Here is a 12,496-nt window from a genome sequence, read left to right on the forward strand (position 1 = left end):
AGGTCTTGTGAAAGCTGCCTGCCAAGGAAATGTAGCTGTGCATGTAGGTTGTGATTATGCTAAAGAGGCACTAAATTAGTACATTACATGCCCCATTTAGCACTACTGTGCAAAATCTGAGAGTGCTAATACATTTTGTTTCTAGGGTCAAGAATCATTAAAGAATGGATTCATGGTCATTCATTAGCCAGGAAATTAAAGTTTGACAGCTGCTTTTCAGTTCTGATTTCTCTTAAATGGCAGTATTATATTAGAAGGCTTTTTTTTTTTTCCTTCAAACATTCCAGGCTGTAGAATGGTGAGTGTCATCCCTAAAGCACGGTATCCCCAAGTCATCCAGCCAGCTTTACTTTGTTAGAGTGCTGTGTGGCTTTGGGGATTATTTACAGGGGCTGAAAATGTTGCTGTGTGCTATTGAGAGTGGTTTCTTGCTTAGCTATATGGTTGTAAATGATCCAGGTTTGGAGCTGTAACTCTGCTTTCTGCTAGATTTACATTACAAAGGAATCATACATTGTGCAAGCAGAAACAAGGCCCCGCGGTCCTCTGTGGGCCACCAGCCCCCAGAGAGAAAATGGAAATTATGCATGTGTATTTACAGAGAATGAGCCCTTTCATTAAAACAAAAGGAGCAAGTAAACCAACAGTCCTCTCAACTCTCAGCAGGGCTCAGGGCAGGAGAAACCCTGCTTGCCCACGAAGGTAGGCTCATAACACGGGGCTCAGGGGAAGAAGTCCTTAGTAACCCTGACAAAATTCCTTGGATTAGGGTCTCCCTTCTGCAAAAGCCTCTGCACGTGAGAAGCCTCCCTGAACTCAATGGTACAACTCACAGGAATACATGCCACATTGCAGACACAAGTGTTTGCCAAACCACCGTCCAGCTGACAAAACGTATAGTCCAAGGCAGAGATTAGCTGACACTTGAGATGGCTTTGTGCCCCACTCTGTATCAGCAGCCACTGCAAATATATAAGCAGAGATACTCCCCTTTTCTGCTTTCCAGTTTGCTCCAACTAAATTTATAATAACAACAGTAAAGGTCTTGCTTGCCCCACACAACAGCCATCCTAACGAGAGCCATGTTTTACACCTCCATAGCATTGTTCTTCCTGACATGCCTGAACACATTTTCTACACAGCAGCCAACATCTGGGCATCCTAACTGTCCTACAGAGCTAACCCTGATGTCCTGTGTGAATACAAGTAGCTACATGCTCATCTCTCTGAAAAACTGGTATCTCTCTGCAAAAAAGCAGCACTGAAATGGCAGTTTTGCATGGGAGAAAAGCTGAAGGAAGGAGAAAGAAGAAAAAAAAGATACTCTTGGGGAAAGAAAAAAAAAAAAAAAGAAAAGAGAAAACGCAGCAGCCTGGAGCCTTCTATTGATCAGAGTCCATAGGCTGCCTTTGATTAATAATCTCTGCATCAATACCACAACTAATGTCATACCCAAATATGTTGCATTAAAAATGCTAACATCCAGTTGGATTGATCTAGTTATTTGTACTTACAAGAGACACTCAGTCCCAGTCAGAAGAACAGTGATATGACTGACTGTATTGCTAAACAGGAAAATGTAGGAGAAAAAAAAGTTATTTCAAATTCCACTCACCACAAAACACTGTCCTTCCCAGGCAGACTAGCAAATAACCCCCCAAACTTACGAAGTGCATCTGAAAAACTAGGACACTTACAGAGCAGAAACACACCAAATCCAATAATTTATTCATTAGAAATTATTTCCTCTCTTATAAATTGGTAGAATCGAAAGGCCATATTTTATAGTGATAAAGCATTGCTCAGTTCTAAAGAGTCTGTGCTCTTTGATAAATTTCTGCTGAATGCATTTCTCTTTTGCTGAAATGTTGCTGTCCCCAGAGAGCAGAGCAGCAGACATGGAGCATCACCAGCCAGACTTTGGGTTTAAGTGCTTTACCCAGTCCTGTCTTAGAGGTGTTCTGTATCAGAACAATCTGCCTCTACCCTCGAGGATTATTCAGCTGCCCTATTACAACTTGCTGTTAATGTGCCTCCAGCCCCAAGGGTGACAAGATGCAGGAACTGGGCCTCAAGCATGGTCTGGTTGGAAGGACCTCAGTGGGGATCCAGCCTCTGCATGATGTGATCCCAGAGTCTTCATGGTGTGCAGCGTTTCTTGGACCCCATGAACATATTTCCACAAAATGCAGCTGATGGTCTGTCATAACCAAGTGACTCCAGGAGCTGCAGCCCTCCTGAGAACACACGAGTACACAGGAAACACAGAAATACCCAGATCCTCAAACAAATCCACAGAGAGCTGCTGACACGCAGCTTTGATGCTGGCAGCCTAGGCGCTCCATTTTCTCTGCTCAACTCCCAGTTGTACTTGCTGGTACAATCACAAATGAGCAGAGTCAGGGACCCAGACAGCCCTGCTACACTGGGACCAGTCCGCACGGCCCCAGTCAGGTAAGGACATTTTGTGCCCTTTCCTGTTGCTGCTTTCTGCCACTAGCCCCATCACAGCCATCTCACTCCAACAGCATCTCCGGGCCATGTTTCACAACGCTGACAATTATTCTTCTGCCAGGCTGTGAAAAACCAACTCTAGCTAATGTGTTCTGGAGATACCCCCTCCCTGCCACCCTAGAAAAGATGCTGCAGGAGGCAGATGTGCAAGCCCAAGGCAGCGGAGAGGAAGGTGCTTGAAAACGCTTGATGAGTCTCCTGGGCCGAGTGTTATCTCCCGTTTCCTTTGAGAGCCCACAAGAGACGGCCTTCCCAAAGCAACCTCTGAGGTGGCCCGCTCAGCTTTTGTCTCCCTCAGCAAAAAAATTTCTGCCCCAGCGGCTCTGAACAAGGCTTCCATTAACTCCGTCCCCGTGAGGGCAGCACGTGGGACAAAAAGCCCAACACTGCATCCCGGCCCTCAGACAAGCCTGGAAACAAATGTTGCAGGAATTTGTCAGAATAAAATCACCCGCTCGGTGTCACCGCATAAATTTACCTACCTCAGCGCCTATTCAGGGCCCTTCCAAAAGGGCAATATTAACAGAGAGAGATCGGACACTGTCTCTATAGCAACACCACCCCGGAAAAATTACGGTTGCCCCAGCAAAGGGAATCCCTGTTTTAGGAGCCCCACCAAGGTAGGGGTTAGTCTTGATTTTAAAAACAATTCCCCTTTGACTTACTTTTCTTCATTGCAATAAAAACATTTAAGCAACAAGAAAGCAGCAACCTGAGCAGAAGGAGGGCAATTGGACGATGCCCAGTGTGGAAGGGATACAGCAGAGCTATGGTGTGCAGCACTGCAACACGCACGGCTGTCAACAAAGTAAATCACCAGTCCACTGCTGCAGGGACCTTGCAGGCAGGGAGAGCTTTACTGATGCTATTAGTCCCAAAGCAAATTCCAATGCACAAGTTATCTGGATGCTGCACCTGAAAACTAGAACGAAAAGCATAGGTAAGAGTTCCAGTTTCCATTGAATCAATAATCATCTCTTCCCCCTCCAAAAAAGTTCCTGAAATTAAATTAAGTGCCTTTAAATTGTGAGGAAAACAAAGGCAAGAAGAGCCAAGAAAGCTGTTTGAGAGCATGAACTACAGGAGGAAATCGGGACTTGCTGAAATGAAATACTGCAGGAGATATTAAAGCCAATCTAGCCAAAGATCCTTTAGCTCTTAAATCAAGGGGGCAGATCTGCTGTATGTGCGGTAGAAATGAATGAGACTTTAAGTATGCCCCAAACTAGATAAGCACAATGCCCCAGTCTGTGCATACAGAGATGGGAGCCTGAGAGCAGCGACTGGGTGACTAATGGGAACAAGCATGAGAAATAGTGTCATTTGGGGAAATCAGCCCACACAGCCTCCATTCAGGGCTTACGCGTTGCATAGCCAGCAGCAACTCCATTTGCCTGCTTTTCATGCTAGTGGCATGATCCAACCTTGAGCCTCCGGTAATGCTTTCAGTGTTGGCAAGCATTTGAAACACTTGGAAGTTTGGGTCTCAGGTGATGAATTTCTAAATTTAGTATGCAAGAAGCAGTTCTGGAAGGCAGGTGATCCAGCAGCCTCACAGACACTTTCACTTCATGATTCTTGACAATTTATGACATTGATCTGCATTAAAACCAAAGGAGAAAGCTTGAAATAGCCCCATAATTATGCTGCAGAAAAGCCTTAGATGACCTTCCATTAACACCTACTCTGCACTAAATGCTGAGTATCAATTCACACCAAGATGAAAACTGGTCTTGTAGCTGTGTTTAATATGACAGAGGGCTCAGCACCCCACTGCTACCCTGGCTGCAGATTTGTCCACCTGCTCACGGGTATCCTAGTGAAGGTATCCTGAATGATGGGAAAGGCTCAACAAGCTCTGCTAGAAGGGTGTTTGAGTAGACGTCTGGAGGAAAGACCCTGAAGTGTGTGTCTGAGCTGTGGCTTCACACAAGCACTTTCTCCCACTGAAGTAAAGACTTCCAGATCTGAAACTATCATAAACTACTTGGGGCTAATCTGTCTGTCCAAGCTCCAGCTGGAAAGTAAACTCATCCAGCTGAAATACTGCTGGAAAGGTTAATGCTTAGGAGAGGTGTTTAAGTCCTGGGAAGGCAGGAGCTAAGTCAGTTCAGATGAGACGTCTACTTCTAAGATACATTTGTACAGTTAAATTATGCTTGCAAATAATACGTACTGTGGGATGGCTTCAACAAGTAGGAAAGATAAATTGTAATACATTTGCACCTGATGGTTTCACAAAGGACAGCATGCAGGGGTGCCTTCTCTGTGGCTCTTTACTCTTACAGATACACCAGATTCCTCCCTCTGCTTGCTTCCCCACCCTTCCTAGGGCTCTGGGCTCCTCCAGCTCCATAGCACTGGGCCCAGCACCAGCTCCTTGCCTGGCCTTCTGGAATCTCACCCCAGAAGAGAGTGGAACAGGGAGAAAAACACTCCAGTAGAAAACCCCACTGCATGGCTTGTAAGACCTCCTATCCACAGCCAATGTATAATCACAGTTCATAACAGCAAACAGCCCCCTCCAGATACCTGCCAAAAGCTTTCAGAGACCAGTATGGTCCTAAGACATGCTCCCTTCTTGGTCTCCGTTTCTAACCTGCCAGATTTACTGGATAACCTTCTCTGCAAAGTGATTGTCTCAGTCCCAGTGGTGAGAAATATTTAGAGGCTGATGCTACATTTGATAAACAGCACAACCCTTGGCAAGCAGCTAGCCAGACCCTTCCCCTCAGCGGTGACCACAGCTTCTCCTTATTAAGCTCTTTATGTCATTAAGTGGTCCCCCTGGGAACAGCAGAAAGCACAACTGGGAACATTAATGATGATCTACAGCATTACAAAAAAAAGCTCAATGAATCAATGCCTCGTGCCTTATTCCCATAGCTGTGACCTGTCCCCATTAGTAACAGGAGAGAGTGTGAACTGGGAGAGACCTCCCCTTCTCCTCTTTCTCCCTTGGGGGGTCTGTACTGCTCAGCACTGATAGCTGCTTGCAGGCAACCAAGGTGACTCTGGCTGACTTGTTGCCCTCACACATCCCTTGTGTCAGTCCTCAATGATATGGTGCAGACACCAGAAGCTGGGACCAACACTGGCTCTGTCACACATCTCTTCTGTCAGCTGGTGGCAGCTACATTTCACTACAAAAGCAAACACCCACCTTCTCTCATGACAAAAATGAGCCATCAGTGGGCACCAGGGCTCAGGAGTGCAACCTGTGGGAAATATGAGGCAGAAAGGGAGGATTAGGAGTTTTTAGGCTGCTTTAATAAAACCCAAAAAGCATGCATAAGACACCAGCTTACGCAAATGGAAAGCAGCTCTTACCTCCCGAAATGAAGATCTGAGGCACATGTTCAAAGTGTACCACAGGAACCCAGGTGCATGGCCAGGGGATTAGGAAAGGGCTTTACACCTGCCCACATTCACTCACAGCTGGGTTCATACCCCGATCAAACAGCTTATAGCAGCAGGAGGGACTGGGTGAAGGAAGGGGTCAGGGGGATGAAGCTTTGTGATTGTTGCAAGGTGATTAAGACAGACCCACATCACACACAGCCACGAGCTGTCATGCTCTGCAACTGCCACCAGCATCTCTTGTCCATGTCCCCTGTCCTGCTGCAGAGCCCTGGGGAATGACTGCTTGAGAGGTTCCCGCAGTAATACTCTGCGGGCAAGGACTGTCTGCAGGAACAGACCTGTGCTTGTCTGCCCTGGGCTACACAATAGGGACATAGGGGTTTCTACCTGCAGGAATAAAGATTGGTGAAAAACTTGGAAACTTGATCGCATGTTGCCCATACTTCACGTACATGCTCGGCAAATAAACCAGCAACCCTCAATTATGTTAAATTCTATACTTAAGGTCACTCAGCCACAGGGTAGGGAGGTATGTGCACGTACCTATCCATGGCACAAAAGCAGCTCCAAGGCTGTCTGCAGGGAGTGGTGCTACACAGGCCTTGGGTTTCCCTCATTCTTCTGAGTACCTAGTACTGTATTTTTTTTCCCCTTAGAGTAACGGCAAGGACTATATGAAATGAAATACTTTCGCATTTCTTCGCAAGGGATTTTTTTTGCAGGGCTAGGAGTCCCCTCTCCAGCAATGGTAATATGAGAGCTCAGTGTTCACGTAGGATGGCACTGAGGGGGCACAGCAGTAATAGGGCTTATACAGACGGTAGATAAGGGGACTGCGGACCTTTACAGCTTTCTAGCAGGCTTGGCAGGAATCTCTATGGCACACAGGGTACAGGTCCCAGGACACTGATAATGATGCTCACGCTGGTACCAGTCAATCTCTTCCACCTTTCCCCGAGATCCTGCTTTCTTGCAAAAAGGATTAACTAATAACAGTTGCCTGTAGGAAGGGAGAAACAAAAATTAATGGATTTGTCTGAGCTCCCTATGAATGTATGTCAGGCAGTCACAGCCATCCTTTCCTAGGCCTGCTATGCTTTTGATAGAGAGGAAAAAAAAAAAAAAAAGGGTGAGGGGTGGGGGGGTGTTGGGCTATGTGGCTGCCTTGTGCACCTGCCTACCTCCCCACAGCAAGGTAACCATATACCTGTGAAAAAAATTACCACTTTCCCACCTTGCTTTTCCTCAGGCACAAACCACAGCTCCTGCTCTCCCCAAACACCGTTCCACTTCACCAGCCCATCAGTGCCCACTGGTCCTCCAGGCTTCTCCACCTGGCCACCATGAGTGACCACCACCACGGAGTCAGCCTAGACATGGCCAGGATGTGCTCCAGCCACTTGACCCGGTGTTACCAACATGGTGGCTAGGTCTGTTCCTCAGAAGAGAGCTTTCGCCAGGTGTATGGCGAGCTGCTCAGCCAGTATCAGCGAGCTGCAGCTAGGGACTGTCTGGTGTCACACAGACATTTATCCAAGTGTCTCTGATGGGCTTGTCCTGGCCTTGCCACCAGGCAGTTTAACCTCAGGGATTTAAAACCTCAGACAGTGTCAGCCTGACAGTACTGCCCCCTCAGATGGAAAATCCCAGAACAAGACAGTGCAAAGCAACCCTGTCCAGCAGCTCCCAGTCCAGGAGAGCTACAAATCTTCCTAGAAGGGTAGGACATAGCAGGGACTTAATCTATTTTGGCCTTTCTGCTGAAAAGCACAACAAAAGAGGCTGTGTTAGCAACAGCTCACGCCAAAAATCTGCCTTTAACACCACTACGGTGCCCAGTGCTGTTAGCAGCGGTCCCCTTGCCCCTTCATAAACCCCTCAAGAACAAAATGCATTGCGGGGTCCAGGAGCCCTGCTCCAGCTCATGCTGCCTCATTACCTCCTCAGCCTTGTTAGCCTTTGTCTCCAATGTAGATGGTAAACTCTCAGGGGCAGTGACCATGACTTAGTTCACCGAGTGCCAGACAACTGCTGGAGCTCAGTTAATGATGAGACAACTCCCATAGGCCTATTGTCTTAAGTGGAGTTTTGGCTAAGTGAAGACTTCAGGGATTTGCCCAATAATCAGTCAGTAATTCAGGATGCACTTAAAGACACATTCAATGTGCCTTTGCAGCAACATCCTTGGGAAGTAAGCATTTGTAGTACAGAGCACAACTGCGAGGAAGTCTAATATTAATTAGGAAGCAAACTCAAGGGCCCTGAATAGGCCCTTATAACAAAAGATCTTTTATTGAATAACTGTAGAGGAGTGCAATGCCAAAGTTTTCAAGCCAAAGTAACAATAAACGAACTGCAATGAATGCCTTTAAGACCAGTCTGTAAATTCAGCCTTGGCTTAAACAAAACAAGGAGCTTCTAAAAACAACTTTTAATAACTGTAAGAGGAAAAAAGAATGAATATAAACTTAAATAAAATACACAGGTTGATTCAACCTGTTTCAGCTGATAAACGGCGTGGTACTTGTTCTGTGCCAAAGTGACACTTGACCTCTATATATCTTCTTAATGAAGTCAGCAGAGAAAGACACCCAGTGAGCTTTTGTAACACTGCAAGCGAGTTGCAAGCTGGGCTTCACTAATGGGAGCTGTCACTTGGTTTTTTCCAGGTCACAAACTAAGAAGAGCAATTAAATCAAATTGGAGGCTGTACAGATTGGAGCAAGCCTCAATAGACCAGGTACCTAAATCATTAAAGACATAGTTCTTTTCCATGATAAATTGTTGAGGAGAGTGAAACATGCTGCTGGTCATTAATCTAGGCTAATCAGCTTGAAAGCTGGGTTGTTTTATTTAGTAATTAACTGGTTATTTGAAAAAAATGATACATGGCCTATAGAGCTGCCATCCAGCAGATAATAATGCAGAGCAGTGGGGAATCTCTTGAGGGCAATTCATGTCTTTTCAATTATAGCCATTGGCAAACTGAAAAATGGCTCTAGGTTTGTATTGACACATAGTAAAGTAACACACTCCAATGAACATAGCAGGAATCTTGTTGCATGCTGGTAATTGCTCTAGCCTGCCCCTCACACAAACTGCACTACAGCAAACCAAACATTTTGGAGGTGTCCCTCTTCCCCTCCCTTGGATTTAGAGTTGGTGTTTGTCAGACCCTTCTGCTAGAATTGGGGGAAAAGACCTGCTGTGTGTCGGTGGGCAGGTCTGCAACAATGGGGGACCAGCATACTCTTTCACAGGTAGAGGCTGCATTTCCCTACATCAATGCGCACTAACCAGTCTGGACTTCTCCAGAAGTGCTCCACAGGATCCCCACCTGGCTGAGACCAAATGCAGTCTAAGCAAAGAACCTTAAGCCTATTTCCTGGGGAACCTGCTGAGCAGGGACACCAGTTCATGTCCCCTGTGTTTATTGATGGACAAAATACTCAGGACTGGCTGTCTATCTTTGTGCTGCAGCAAAATCAGAGTGAGAAAGTCTCTTTGCAAGAATATACCGTAGGAATGGTGTAGTAATCCTCTAACTGAGAGCAACCAGCCAGTCCCACCTACCACATCAGTGAAAGGTCACTGTCTTCCAGACCCAGCCACAGCTATGACAGGGTTTTTCACACTCAGCCCTTCCAGTCATTTTCAACAGGGGCATCTAACTCCTTTGCTCTAGACATGGATGTATAAACAAACAGCTCTCCTTTGGTGACTGAGATATATCTTTTAGCCTCACCAAGAATTGCTTCCAGGTGTCCAGAAAAAGCCACTCAAATGCAGGGATCGTGTAAGTGAACCACATGTTTCCAGAATGGATTTTTGTCCTTTGGTTAAAATTCTACTGGAAAAAAGCCTCTGGACATAGAAAAAAATAAAACCACTCCATTAAATTATATTGAATACACAGACAACAGCTCTGGCTCAAAAAGCTCCTGAACCACGAGTTGCTGGCAGACCACACCGGAGTACCATGCACACTTGCTCTGTTTTTCACTCTACCCTAGGCATGTACTGCTGGCAAATGTAGGAGACAGGATACTGGGCTACCCGGACCAGTGGTCTGATGCAGCATGACTGCTCTTTTGTTAGGTATGTTCTCTCTGTTAAGATTCAGAGGAAAAGAAATGTGTGGCTGACACAACAGCACTAGGAATCCAGGCTGGAGGGACAGGCAGCACCATTAGCAGGTAGGTAAGCATTGTGCAGATGGACAGGCTTGTAGCTCAGTCACTATATAACCAACTGTACTTCAAACAATATTTCCTCCTTTGAGAGCCTTTGATGGAGATTTTGGAGGCAGGAGGAGAAAAGAAAGAGGCTGTTCAATGGGGCAAGAAGTAGCATCCACCATGCAGAAGCAGCATCCACCATGCACACAAAGCTTGCAAATACAGGCCGTGCAGGGTTATTAAACCTGGTTGTGGGGGTCAGGATCGCCCCAGAGCCAGCAGCATCCCACAGAGCAAGCAAAGCAAGCTCCAGTCAGCTTAAAAAAGCACCCGTTAATGAAAAACTTTGCCAGGAAAGCAGATCACATCAAGGCCACACAGAAGCCTCAGATCCTTTAAGCTGCACTTTGAAGACCAGTGGTGACAGACTGACAGATAAAGGCAAGGTCACAGGCCATCAAGACCCCCTCCAACACACCGTGCAGCTGAGTTGGAAAAAAGAAGAAAAATCATTGTTGCTATTTGACTAAACATTATAAACTAAAAATAGCTGAATATCTCTGATTAGGAGAATTCCAAGGGCTTACAATCCTTGCCACTTGGGGTCCAATTTTTCTCTCTTTTATTATGGGCATTAGGTTCTGGACAATACCAGGGCTACAGAGGGCATATGTTAAGTTAGTCTAAGCCTGCACCACGCGAACCTTTGCACCCTGTAGGCTACTTTGTCGAATATTTCTGTCTCCAAATGAGCTGTAAAGGTTGCAGTTTTTCTGGCAGCAGCCAGCACAGATCCCATTAACACATTTCACAAGTATAATTTTCAACAGTATTAATAATTGTCCTCATAAAAGTCCATAAGAGGAACTTAATGGACTAGACTGTTTTTATTTCCATGAAATTCCTGCTCTTTTAAAAGCTCTCCATGCCTGGATTTAATATTTTCTACTTTCAGACCTCGACCAACTGTTTCCAGGCATAAACTTTCTTACTTCAAGTGTGCTAATGCCAAATGAAAAGCAAAGTGATCTGAAGTTCAGCCAGACCCTGCAAGTTAGGTTGAAAAAGTCAAAGATGAAAGGGGTGCACCTGCCAGTCACCCTGAGATGACCAGGGTGGGACTCTGGGGAATCGTTAGCTCTAATCAAGGAATTTTTGATTGCACCAAAGACCTCATCAGCCTTTGAGAATGCTCACTGCAAGGTCTATCCCACAAAGGATGGCGACCAGTGGACACAGCCACAACAGATGTAAAATCACGACCCAGTTCCAGACCAGGATCTTGGGCCTGGGGTCAGGTACTGGAGGGGCAGCAGCCAGGACTGTTGAGCTGTGTTTGCACGTTTGGCTCATTCAGCCACTCTTAGTTTCCATCAGCAAAGTACGGTACCATATCTGTGGGCACAGAATACTCTGATCAGTGAAAAGCAACATCACAACGTATTCTGGCTGAGGCTGGGAGAGCGAGCCTAGAAAGGAGGGAACAGAATTACTAACCTCTAAGTTCAACACTCAGTCATAATTAACACTCTGGGGAAACACATCCTGCTCAAGACAGCTCCTAATTCAGCAGATAAAAGGCAGAACGAGATTTCAGTGTGGGAAGCTACAGCACAAACTTAGTCAAAGTAGGGTGGTAACGTTTATCAATGACCATAATAAGCTTAGCAAACCTATCTGGTGCCAAGACCCATTGCAGAGGGCTGTTAAATCAGCCCTCAATATTTCTTTATTGTGCGTCTCTTTTAGCCCAGCCAGAAGCTACAGGTTTGGTGCAGATGATCACAGTGACACGTTCTGGTCTTAGCACCTAGAAATACCAAGTGGCAGGAATTGAAACACTTGTGCAAAACTGCTCACAAGCAGGTAATGGATTTTTATTTGTTCCCTGACATCTCTAAATTCCCCAAGACATTCTGTTTATAAGAAAATAAGGAAGAAATTGAAGATGTAAAAATACTTTTGTTTACAAAGTATTTATCTTGCACCGGAAAATGGCCTCGTAAAAACAAACAAACAAGAAAAAAGTACAAAAACTGGGACTGGCTCAAATACTTCATACCAAGGATCACTGAATTCCTTTGATTTCCAGTCAGTGGAAACAAACAGCAGAAAAAAACTTCAGTTCAGTCAGAGGGCACACACCCAAGCAATATCAAGCAACCTTGAAAATCCAAGATTAATATTGACAGGAAAACCCAAGATGATCATCGGTGTGCATTATACCTCAGAATCTCTCTCCTGTTAACCAAGCAAACTCCTCACACCTCAGGCGTACCTTAGACCTAACCAGGTCTATTTTCAGCTTCTAATAAATGAAACCAATGTGTGTTACCTTGAAAATGTTTGCTTGAAGAGCTATACAGCCAGCTGGCCAACCCCTTCCTCTTTATCACCACCTAAACCCCTGTTTTGCATGTGGGTATTTGACTGGGACAATC

The 12,496-nt window shown here is 45.6% G+C and overlaps 1 long non-coding RNA gene across 4 annotated transcripts in view; it reads right to left on the reverse strand.

Moving 5' to 3' along the window:
* Positions 1-12,496, reverse strand: part of LOC114017113 (uncharacterized) — a 48,978-nt gene that overhangs the window by 25,441 nt on the left and 11,041 nt on the right. For all 4 annotated transcript variants that reach the window (XR_008734530.1, XR_008734529.1, XR_008734527.1 and 1 more), the window contains one exon: positions 5,678-5,732. This is a non-coding gene — a long non-coding RNA (uncharacterized LOC114017113). The remainder of the gene's footprint in view (positions 1-5,677; positions 5,733-12,496) is intronic.

Source organism: Falco cherrug, chromosome 11 (genome assembly GCF_023634085.1).
Source record: "Falco cherrug isolate bFalChe1 chromosome 11, bFalChe1.pri, whole genome shotgun sequence".
Taxonomy (NCBI): domain Eukaryota; kingdom Metazoa; phylum Chordata; class Aves; order Falconiformes; family Falconidae; genus Falco; species Falco cherrug.